The sequence below is a fragment of the Dromiciops gliroides genome, chromosome 1, assembly GCF_019393635.1.
Source record: "Dromiciops gliroides isolate mDroGli1 chromosome 1, mDroGli1.pri, whole genome shotgun sequence".
NCBI classification, from domain to species: Eukaryota; Metazoa; Chordata; class Mammalia; order Microbiotheria; family Microbiotheriidae; genus Dromiciops; species Dromiciops gliroides.
The window spans coordinates 432,593,885-432,606,629 of record NC_057861.1 but is presented as its reverse complement, the minus strand read 5'-3'; the positions used below and the strand labels follow the sequence as shown (position 1 = coordinate 432,606,629).

Sequence of the window (12,745 nt, the reverse complement as noted above, 5' to 3'; positions counted from 1 at the left end):
AGCTGGAAAGGACCTTGGAGAGCACTTGCAATCCTCTCATTCTACAGAGAAACTGTCAGGAAACTGAGGCCCAGAATGGTTAAGCGACCTGGCTGGATACACAGGTATCAACCTTCAGAGCCAGAAATCGAAGTCATGTACACTGAATGTAGGGCTTCTCCCATTACACCATAATCTTGTCTCTAGAGATGTTTCAGCCCCTCCCCCCAGCAAAGTGTGCTAGGTTCCTTCTGCCGAAAAGGAAAAAAAAAGTTCACAAAACAAGTCCCAGCCGCAGAGCTGTGACCGCCTCCAACAGTGGGTCCTGGGACATGATTTATCATCTTCTCAGTTCTGGGCAGCTGTAGGGACACAAGAGCTCGCTAGCTCCGCTGGAAACTGCTGCTGAAGGATGTTGCACACAGATAGCAACCAATGGTGAATAATTAATAACTGTTCAAAACACAGGGTCCTACCCTCCCAGAAGCGGTCCCTGAGCAGTTCAGTTACTTCCCTCCAACTAAATGCCAGCTCCTATCCCTCATTAAAAAAAATCATCTTTGTGAGTTACCATCCTGAATCTTAGCTTGCCAGGGTTGCCCCTTCAGTGACCCTCCCTCCCTCTCCCTGCTTCTGATCGTGTGCCGCTCTCCACCCCCACGGCCCACCTCCGCGCTCCACGACTCCCTCCTTCTCTCTCGTATTAGATCTTCATGCTTCCCCAGCACTGCAGCAGAGGGAGGAGGAGGGGGAGAAGGGGGAGGAGGACTGCATAGTGAAAGCCTACAGCCACTTTCCCGCCCCTCCTCTCTCCTCTGACACACTCACGGGCTCCTCAGGGAGGATTCACCACTGCACAAGCTGAGAGCTCGAGCAGCCGCAGGAGAGGCAAAGAGAGAGAGGGAGCCCTGGGGAGGGAGCGGGACAAGGCGACTAGAGCAGCAGCAGCAACAGCTGCGGCACTACGAACAGAGGGTGGGAGTTCCCTCAGCTTCGGAACGGGTAAGTAAGAGAAGGGAGCTTGGGCCACAGTGGAATTGCTGCTACGAATTCATTTTGCCCTCTTCCCTTTTACTGGGAATTCCCAGTAAATTCCCAGGTTGCAGTTTGTGCAACTTTTCCAGGTTTACCTGGGGCCAAGCTTTGGAGAGGCTCAACTTTTCCCCCGCACACAGCATGCGGAACTGGGGCTGCTGGTCCTGAGAACTAAGTGATGGGGTTCCCGGGCTTATATTGAAAAAAGGGTAGAGAACTGTAACGGACTGGGGCAACCTCTACGAGGAGCCGTGTATAGCGAGTGCCTACCTTAATGTTGTTGATAGGTAAGCTGGGGAGGCGGAGGCTCTCCTGGGATACCCTTAGAGCTCGTGTTGAGGGGAAAGGAAATAGTAGTTTTGTGGATACTATTATAGGTGGGCTATCACTTTAGCCTCTTTTTGCCCAAGAATCTTACCGGGCTTCTTATATCGCAATGGGAAGAGGGTGAGAGGGAAGAGAAGCCTGAACCCCTCCGAATTTGCCCCTTCAGCCGCTGGATCAACTTTTTGTGGGCAACCAGCTGCTGCGGACGTGGGTGGGTAAGTGGTAGTAGGCGAAGCTATAGCAGGATCCATCTAGCTCGGACTGTACAACTCATCTTTGTAAAGAAAACCCTGACCGAGAGTAAGAGGGAAGGATAAAAGGCCATCTTTTTCCTGTTCCAGTGCTTACTTGCAAATACCTGTAGTGCCCTGCAAATACCTCTAGTAAGGTGTTTGCCCTGCACTTTCCTCCTCGCTGGTTTCCCGGTAGCGCTCCCTCCGCCCTTGCGCCCCTTGCTCCGATTCCCCCCCTTTGGAAATGGAAAGGGCTCTTCTCAGACTTGCGTTTGCTTGTTGGCTTGAGGTTGACCCACCCTCGCTGGACCACTGGGACTGCGGTAGCGGGTGGTGAAAGTTAGGCGGCAAAGTGGAGGCGGAGCGGGGACCATGCTGCAGAACCAGGAGCGCTGCGCTAGCGAGGCTGCAGCGATTCCGACAGACTTCTGCAGGAGTTCCCTAAGCCTGTAGTGGCCACCCCCTTCCATTCTCCACTCCCTTTCTCCAGTGGGGCAGAACAGGTTGGGGGAGGGCTGTCATGCGGACCAGGGCCGCTGCTTTGACAGCCAGCCAGCTTGGAGAGAGGGAGAGAAAGAGAGGGAGAGAGGGAGAGAGGGAAAGAGGGAGAGAGAGAGAGGGAGAGGGAGAGAGAGAGAGGGAGAGGGAGAGAGAGAGAGAAGGAGAGGGGGGGGAGAGGGGGGAAGAGGGGGGGGGAGAGAGAGAGAGAGAGAGAGAGAGAGAGAGAGAGAGAGAGAGAGAGAGAGAGAGAGAGAGAGAGAGAGAGAGAGAGAGAGAGAGAGAGAGAGAGAACGCGCGCGCGTGTGTGTGTGCGCGCGCGCGTGCGCTTCAGGCCGGCGAGGACTGGTGGGAGAGTGGAAGAAACAGTCTCAGCTTGGGCACGAGAGCGAATGAGCGTGTGCGTCAAAGGATCTCCAGTGATTGATACTCGCTGGCGCTCCAGGCCACTGGCGACCGGAGAATGATGACTCTGTAGATCTAGGAGCGGTCGGGATGATTGCAGAAGCAGCAGGGCGAGAAAAGCCAGGGAGAGATTGGGGGGTGCTAACTGGGATTGTCCCTGGCTCTGCATTGCGCTGCAGTGCGGGAGAGTCACAGCAACTTCCAACTGGGAAGGCAGCCGACGATCCTTAGGTGTTCTCCGTTGGTGGTAGAGGGAAATTGGGTGGGTGGGTGGGGGAGTTTTAAAAGGAAAATCAGCCTGTTCATGTTCTCTTTCCTTTGCCCTCAACATTTTATTAATTTTTTGGCAACATTATATATCATACTTTAGAAAGCAAGGTCTGATAAATGTACTTAATTAGAAAGTTGTTTTGATGTAATCTTATCTTCAGTCACTGAGAGAATAATTTTTACATCTCTTTAAGTACGCTGCTTATTTTTTCAATGAAACGTTCAGTGTCCTATTCCACCCCTTAGCCCCCGCCCCGCCCCGCCCCCCCCCCCAAGTTTGTACTTAGCTCTGAGACCAGACGAAACGAGGTTTATGAGAGGTGCTGTCTAAAGGGAAAGTATCCTTTCATTATACTTAAACTAAGTACTTTCACCATCCTCATCCTCCCAATATGACCTCTCCTCACCGTTCCTTTATATTTCATTTTGACACTGAACGTTTTGTGCTACATTTCTCCCTTAAAAACTTATTGAATATTGCATAGTCACAAAGAGGCGTATTCTTTGTGTATTGTACATTTTTATATGTTTGTTCTTCAAGAAAGGTTGCCCTTTCATTAAAGCTTATCCATAGAGATTTTCCCCCTGTTGTCTTTATTGACTGAACGGAAGACTGCAGGGTGAATTGGGGGAGGGGGAGTGGGGATCAGAAATGAGTGTCCACTACAGAGACAAAGGTTCTAGTTCCCTTTCCTCTTTGCCATTGACTGTGTGACCTTGGACAAGTTACTTGTTCTTCCATATTTTGGCTTCTCCATCTGTGAAATATGAGAAACCTCTTGCTCTCCTCCCATCTACCTCTCATGGATGTTATGGGGACATAAAGAAATACTGCATCTTTAAGAGCTTCAGTATAAAAGTTCTATAAAGCAGATGTTATTAAATAATGTCCCTTCAAGACAAAAGGAAATAATTTCATTACTTAAAGTCATTCTAAAGGTTTTCCCCTAATACTGTTAGTTTAATGAAATTTGGCCTTTAGTGTCAGTAAATGCAGACAACAGACTTTTTCTAGCCAATCCAAAAATCAAATGCCATTAGCTGCTGCCCAAAAAACAAGCAAACCAACAAAACCAAAACCAGATCTAGATTGTTTCCGATTTCTCAATGTTATGGGTAGAAACAGTCCAATTTAGTTTTCATGATACACTGAAACAATAGTTGTTTTTCCACAGTCATAGAAGCTTTAAGTTTTTCGATAAAAATCCTACTAATTATTATTAGCATAACCATTTCACTTAAGTGTTCTAAGATTGTCAGGGGACAGCTATGGAGGAAAAGAGGACACTATCTCAGTTCTCCCAGAGGTTATAGTAAATGATGTCATAATACTTTATGTATCATTGCACCATAAAAGGCCATGCATATCATTGTTACAGACAAAATAAAAATCCTAAACTCCTAATCTCTATAGATTAGACTCTAGCTCCCATTTTTATATAAACCTTCTGGTGAGAAATTTCATTAGTGTTCACATCAGATTTGAGAAGTCTTCGTAATGAGCTTAATTGTTGTTACCCCTTTACTTATACTGTGTCTTTTGAGCAGTGAAAATGGTCTCTTCATGCTATGCAGCTGCTGCAGGGAAACACCTATCATTCATGAAGGCTATTCTGGAATATAGACTATTCTAACTGTTCAACCAATAATTTGGCTGAATTGCTGAAATTTCCCTGTGACCACATGTATCACAGCATGCATATCAGTGCTTGTTTAAGCAAAAACTCATCAATTCGATTAGATCTGTTTGTAAACCTAGGAGGGAGAACCACAGCTGTTACTGCTTTGGTACATCATAGATGATGTTTTTCTTTGGAAGCTGTTTGTACCAAGGCAAAAATAAAAATGTTGTGATATACTGCATTTGGAGCTTTTTTCTTTAATTTGGGCAGTTGTGAGTAACACAAGGTTGACTCTTTTGTTTTTAATGATTCTTGCTAGTAATATATTTTAGATAGCAAATTGAACTTCAATAATATAAAATGGGGTTTAGCAAGATATTAGACTAAAAGAATGGAAAAGAAATTTCAGAGTTTAGAGTTATTCACTGGAAATCTTTTTTGAGGATAGGATAGGTGTTTTCATATTGTGATGGATTTTCTTTTTTGAAAGACTGTAACAATGTGAAATAGAGTAATATATGTTGTCAGGTATTTAAATGAGTTATGCATTTTCTGTTTCCAAGTAGTAAATGATAAGTAACCTGGATTAGCCTTTTAGGATGTTGATAATGGTGATGAAATGGAATTTTTATACAGAATTATAAAATACCTTTTCTGGTTGAAACAAGTGATTTTGTATTATTGTGCAATTTTTCTATGGATTTTTTTTAATTGTAGAAATTAAGCTTGTATTTTTGTTAATTGTAATTTGGTAAACCAAATATCTCAACATTGCTGCAACATGGACATTGTTTATCAGTGAATTTTTTTAAATTTTGATTTTATAACTAGCAAAAGACAAAATTAAGAACATCAAGATTTTTTATCTTTTCTTCTGATCATCTGATTAGCATACCATGCTTTGATCTTTTCCTATGAAGAAAAAAACAGACAGTGTAAATACCTTCGTAAAAAGGATAATTAAATTAAGATAGCCATCTTTAAAAATTAAACTAGCATACTAAGAACTGAGACTAGGAAGATAGCCTTCTCAGGCTTTTTATTCCATAAAACCAAAGACTGATTTAAATCTTTATAAAATGAGCAATTGCCCCAGGCCCCCATAGATTTGTGGGCCCTTGAAATCTCCATTTTGCATTATATAAATTCCACTGTAATAATGACTCATCATCATTGGAGGCAGTCCCTTGTGACTGCATTGCCCATGGGCCCCACCTGTTCTTAATCTGCCAGAATAATTGTGCTCATAAAGAATAAAGCAGACAAACTTATCACAAAATTAAGAAGGGCTTCATCTTTATTGTAATTTGTATCCATTTTCAAGCCCTATGTACTCTGGATCCTGTACTGACCAGTTTGGAGCCTCCAGATTGAAGGGTGTATGAATCAGTTTTGCAGAAGACTCATGACTGGCCAGAAATTTCTGCATGCTATTGTAGCTGGCCCAGAAAATTCGTGTGGGATTGTGCTATAACTCCAAACTCAAGAAACATACATTCAAAATAATTACCTTTAGAATGAAATAATGTGTGGAAACCAGTTTGTATAGTTATTCATGCCTATTAAAAGCAAAGAGGGGTTTAGTTTCATTTCTAAAGCAATGTGAATGCTTCTTATACCTATATCTATGATATTGTTGTTTGTCCTTCATTGTTGAAGAGGACCATGGCATAGGAGTGATGTCATGACTTGTAGTGAACTGGCTTTAGATGGCAGAGAAAGGAGTGAATTTCAGGGATGGGGGACAGCCTTGTAAAAGGATGGAGATGGAGCAGTACTGTCTGGGAGGAACTGAGAGATGGTCATTTTGGCTGGGTCATAGAGGGAAGGGAAATAATGAATGCATAATAAGACTGGAAAGATAGGCTGGTGTCCATCCTTAGCCAGTCTGAAAAATTTCTGACTTTATATCCATTTTTCAATCTTCCTATTTCTAATTCCACAAGATCTTTTTAATTAAACCTCTTCTCTTTAATCAGTCTTTCATTTAGACCATCACCAGCTCACACTTAGACTATGGTAAGGGTCTCCTAATTGCTCTTGCTGCCTCAAGTCTCTCTCCTCTCCAGTCTATCTATTCTTCACAGAGTGACTTTCTTCAAGTGTAGACCTGACTATATTACTCCCTACTCAAAAAAGTCCATTGATTCAGTATCATCTCCATAATAAAACATAAACTCCTCTGCTTGATTTTTTTTTTTTTTTGGTGAGGCAGTGGGGGTTAAATGACTTGCTCAGGGTCACACAGCTAGTGTCAAGTGTCTGATACTGGATTTGAACTCAGGTCCTCCTGAATCCAGGGACAGTGCTCTATGCACCACCTAGCTGCCCCTCTGCTTGACTTTTAAAGTCCCTTCACAACTTGATCTTGGCCTATCTTATATATTATTATCCTTTTTGCACACTATGGCCCAGCCAAAATGTCTCTTTGCTCAGTCCCTCACACATTGCACTCTTTCTCCATTTCCAGACTTTTGCAAGGTTGTTTCTTGATGCTGAAATGTAATTCTTCTTTACTGTAGCTAGATCCAGTTAGGTGACTTGGTGGATACAACCCATGGCCTGGAAAACCCCATTTAAAAATGGCCTCAGACATTCATTGTGTGACCCTGGTAAAGTCACTTAACTTCTGCCTGCCTCAGTTTCATCAACTGTGAAATGGGATAATAATCAATTGTATAAATAATTGTATGATACCCAATTGTATAAATCAATCAATCAATAAATGAGACTTAAGTGTGATAATAATAACACCCATTTCACAGAGTTATTGTGAGACTCAAATGAGAATAAGCTTAATAAATGTTTCCCTCTGCCACCTAATAGAATTGCCCACTTCCTGCAAGTCTCAGTGAAAGCACTACCTTCTACAGGAAGACTTTCCTGATCTTACTTCCTAACCTTCTTGTATTTATTCTGTATATATGCATGTGTTGTCTCTTCCATGCTTTGAGAATAGGGATTGTTTCATGCTTTATATTTTTATACCCAGCATCTAGTATATTGAGTGACACATAGTAGGCATGTAATAGATGCTTGTTGATTGACTGATTGATTGGACCACTTATTCAAGCCTACTTTGTAGATTAACTATTCAACCCATTTGTTGCCCCTAAACAAACCTGTCTCACAAGGAATCGGGGAAGAATGTGTTGGGTTTAAGTCCAATGAAGTAATATTTTTAAATAGAACAAGAGAAACAAAAACATACAATATTATAAACACATTGCATAACAAGAAACCATCCTGTAGACCTTTTGGAAGATTCTTGCTAATCCCCAATAGCTTATGGACCATTTTATAAGAATCTATTTTAGGTTGAAAAACAGAAGCCTAAATACTGAAAATAAAATGAGTGACGAAATATTCTGAAATGTAAATTAAGCTGCTTAGGTAAAAATGTTTATTTAGATTACATTTCAGAAATCTCCAAACAATGAAGTGTCTCAGAGTCTAAACATAGTAAAACAATTTATACATCTAATTGACTACTGAATTGTGAAGATGACCTATGAACCTTAAGATGACTGGGAGAATATGAGACTTTTAGAAAACATTCCATAAACACAGACTTTCCATGAATAAAATGAAGGAAAACAGCTAGACATCAGTAGTCAACATTCTCCCAAGTGGTAGGATATTGATTTGGTTTATTTTAGAGGATGCTAAGAAGCTTTCAATTTTATTTAATGGATATTCACATGGCTAGTGGTACCAAGTCTTTAGATAGTGACTGACTGAGACATACCCTAGGGCTATACTACCCCCTGCCCAGTGTCTGGAATATTCATCCTCCACTTCCTTGAAGGTGTATATGCAAATTGTATCAAAGGCTCCATACATTGAATCAGACATCAACAGCCAGGAGAGACCTGAGAGTCCATTTAATCTAATAGTTTCCAAATTGTATAATCAATCACACAGCCCAACAGTAAAATGTTTTGAGCATGTACCCTAACTGTATATCAGTCAGTCATTTTTCAGTTATGTCTGACTCTTCATGACCTCATTTGCGATTTTCTTGGCAAAAATACAGGAGTGGTTTGCCATTTCCTTCTTCAGCTCATTTTACAGGAACTGAGACAAATAAGGTTAAGTGACTTGCCTAGGGTCATATTGATAGTAAGTATTTGAGCTCAAATTTGAATTCAGGTCTTCCTGACTCCAGTGCTCTATTCACTGTGCCACCTAGCTCCACAATTGTATATACATTTATTTATAAACTACATACAATTCCTACTCTGCTGATAGGGATAGGGCTAGAGACTGGTTCTGTGATTTTATTTGTACAGGGAATTCTGGAGTGAGAAAACTCCCTCCAGTGTTCCAGACTGGCACCTCCTCTACAGCTTAGAGTCTTGGAGAGCTGCCTAGAGTACAAGAGAAGTTAAATGACTTGTTCAAAGTCATCCAGCTACTATGTGTAAGAAGAAAGATGAATCCAGGCTTTCTAGGCTTCAAAGCCAGCTCTTTTTTCATAGCTTGATATACTAAGGTGGAGCTAATTGAGTACAGGATCTGGTCATTAAGATCTGAAACAGCAAACCCTAAACACTTACTGTGTGACCTTAGGTAAGTCACTTAAGCTTTCTCAGTCTGTTTCATCATCTGTAAAATGGGGTCAATAGCATCTACTTCCCAGCATTGTTTTGGATAAAATGAGATAATATTTATTGTTTTGTAAACCTTAAATTTTTATATAAATGTTAGTTATTATTAAAAACAAGTTGAAGATATAAATATTCTAAATAATATAAATTTATATTACTTATGAATGGTATAAGACCTTTTGTCTACTAAAATATTAATGATGATGCATTTTATGAGAGCAATGTGATTGAATTTTCTTCATTATTTTTTGAAATATGGGTTTAACTCTTTGTGCTATAGCAAGTCAAAGGTCTGGTTCTAAATTGAGTTAATTTTGACACTAGGTTTTGGTAGTTGTCATAGATGAAAAAGATGGCTCAAAGGGATAACTAGAGCCAAACAGAAATAGCATGTCATTAGCTATGCTTACTACATCAAAATACTAATTTTTCAGTTTCATTCACTAATTTGGAAAAGATCATCATTGAAATTCAACTTAATTCCAACCACCACAACAAAAAAGATGGCTTTAAAATCCACTGAAACTCATCATTGTGAAAAAAAATTTAAAGCAGGTTAAAATTCTGTTTCTAAGTTTTTTTTAAAGTATGCAGATATATTACTTTTAAAAAATAAATAACATAATTTTCAACAACAAAATCATATAGTAATGGAAACATTTCTAAGTATGTTTTTTTCCAGAAAACTCCATCAATAACACAAAAAATCAGTATCTTTCTTGCTCATTTCCCCTTTTCCCCCCTCACTAATTGTTATAATGTTCCTTTTATATTAAAAGAGACAAATGTGTTTTTTTAAACTTATCTGCAAATATGAATACTCCTGACAGCTACTTGTCATAACAGAAAAAGTCAATAAACCCAGGAAACTTGTCTTTTTGTGAAAGAAAAAAAATGTATGCCATCTTTAAGTTTGACAACTTTCTTAAGTTTTTCCATGAGATAGCTGGCTAATTTTTGTGGGGTACAAAAGATGTTAAGTTGCTTCTTATCTGATTTCCTGTCAGAATTATTAGACTGTCATTGTTTCACTTCAAAATGTGGTTGGCTATTGGAAAACTCTTAGTAGAAGTAGGAGAAGGGTCTGTTTTGCCCCATTTTTGTCGATCATGTATGCTAATTACTAAGATTATCTTCAATCCACTGTTTCTTTGCAGGAATCTTTTTAAGTCACTTGTCCATTTTGTGAAAGTTTAGTTAAAACTAGGTAATAGCATCCAGAAATCCATTTAACTAGGCATATATAAATTGTAATATGCAGCAATATGCTGAAAATGAAGGAATGAGTACACCATTTTCTTTTCTTTTTTTAGAGCTTTATGTATTTAATTATTTACAGTTTTGAGTTCTAAATTTTATTCCTCTCTCATTCCCTCCCTCCCTACTCTCCCCCCTCCCCAAGGTTGCAAGCAATCAATATAAATTATACATGTGCAATTATATAAAACATTACCATATTAGTCATTTTGAGGTTTTGTTTGTTCATTTGTTTTTTGGCGGGGCAATGGGGGTTAAGTGACTTGTTCAGGGTCACACAGCTAGTAAGTATCAAGTGTCTGAGGCTGGATTTGAACTCAGGTACTCCTGAATCCAGGGCCAGTGCTTTATCCACTGTGCCACCTAGCTGCCCCCATATTAGCCATTTTACATAAAAAGTGAGTACACCATTTTCAACTCTTCCATGTAGGATAATTCCCACTTTTACTTCAGGGTATCCTATACCCTGCATATTATGTAACTATCTGATATTTGTACCAAGAATGGCACCACTGTACATCCATATATTAAATATTGGTCAAATATAATTTACTTTTTAAAGATGAAAAAATAAATATTAATAGAATTTTTAATATTTTCTTCCTGAATCCCAGTAGATAATCTTGCATGCTTTTCTTTGGAGACCACTGATCTGGTCCAACTCCCTCATTTCACAGATAAGGAAACTAAGGCATTGCTTTTGTAGAAACACTAATGGCACATATTCTGATGCTATTTTGTTCACATTTCAGGATAAAAAAATCTGGAAATAAGTCAAGGAAATCTATTGATGAAAGAATGATTTCTTTTTTTGTTTTGTTTTGTTTTGTTTTGTTTTTAGGGGGGCAATTGGGGTTAAGTGACTTGCCCAGGGTCACACAGCTAGTAAGTGTTAAGTGTCTGAGGCCGGATTTGAACTCAGGTACTCCTGACTCCAGGGCCGGTGCTCTATCCACTGTGCCACCTAGCTGCCCCAGAATGATTTCTTTTTAAAGATGAAGATCTGAGATATTTTATCTTTTCCTTAAAATACCCACCTGAATGAGACTCTCCATGGAAGAAACTGCAGCAGGGACAAACCATGTTGGCAAGTCACTGGAGATCTAGTCAGTCAGCACACATTTTAAAATCACCCATGCTAAGCATTGGCAATACAAAGACAGGCAACCATAGTCCTTTTCCAGAAAGCTCACATTCTAATAGGAGATGTAAGAGGCAAAAAAACTGTGTGCTTCCAAGTTACACACAGTGTAAATTGAAGGTAATCTTAGAGAGGAGGTGCTAGCATTAAAGGGGATGGAGAATTGTCATTCCCAACTCAGATTAGTATACCTCTAAGTACTCTTATACATAATAACATTTTGTAGGTAAAAGCACAAGCCACTTTTGTGTCTTAAACCTTTATTTCTTCATTTTTTTGGATGTAAATCATACCTTCCAAAGAATTTCTGGCCCCATAATTATATTCATTTGCACATCAGTCTGACACTCATACACACCAACATGCAGAGTTAAATAATAACACATGTTAAAGTATTATTATCTCCTTTGGGCAGGTTGAATAACTGAAATATTAAAATTAAGTGGTGTGTTTTTTCCTTGAGAGTATCAAATTTTAATGAAATCCTTGTTTACCAGCTGACTTCTTCTCTACAGTTAATATTATTTCATAAGTATTCTGAATATTTGCCTTTAGACAGCATTTGAGACTTAACAATTAGACCATGCTTTATAAGCTTAAAGACAAGATTGTAGAAGAATTTGTGAAGGCAGAAATTATTAACCCTAAGGAAAGCACTATCCAAGGGTCAAGCATAAACATACACATAGTAGTACACAAACATGCATGTATGAGGACACACATACATGAATACAATTTGGGGAAACAATTGATCGAGGCATCTATCACCCATATTTTTTTCATACCCACAAATTTTTAAACATGAATAAGCTTCTCAAGATTTTAAGTACCACCTAAGTAAATATACCAATCAGAACGTTCAAACTTCTTTTCCTCAGTTTAGTACTTCATATTCTGTTTCTTGAGGATATCCCCTTGGTATGTTCTTGCCACCTGCAGCTCATCAGAACAAAAATAATAGATTTTTTTAGTCCACTGTAGTATATTCAAATTCTTACCATTACTCTAAAAGATCCTATTAATACAACTGACCCCACAAAACTCTATGCCCATATTTTTTTTTGCTAGATTTGTTAAGAAAATGTTCTTTCTTTAGTTCTTTTTTAATTTTCTATTTTAGAAAATATCATGGTTTTTTTTCCTATTAGGATTAGGTTGTCTTTTAAAATGTTTTATTGACATAATTTTTTACCTTCTTGTCACGTTTCAATGACTCATTTCCCTAATAGAATCCTCCTTTGCTAAAAGAAGTATAGCAGGGGCAGCTAGGTGGCAGAGTGGATAAAGCACCAGCCCTGGATTCAGGAAGACCTGAGGTCAAATCTGGCTTCAGACGCTTGACACTTGCTAGCTGTGTGACCCTGGGCA

General features: G+C 39.4%; 1 protein-coding gene across 1 annotated transcript in view; it reads left to right on the top strand.

The window, feature by feature from the left end:
* Window positions 1-722: 722 nt before the first annotated feature.
* Window positions 723-12,745, top strand: part of SV2C (synaptic vesicle glycoprotein 2C) — a 294,836-nt gene continuing 282,813 nt past the window's right edge. Inside the window, exon 1 of the mRNA XM_043966051.1 lies at window positions 723-981. The gene's annotated coding sequence lies outside the window, so the exon portion shown is untranslated. The remainder of the gene's footprint in view (window positions 982-12,745) is intronic.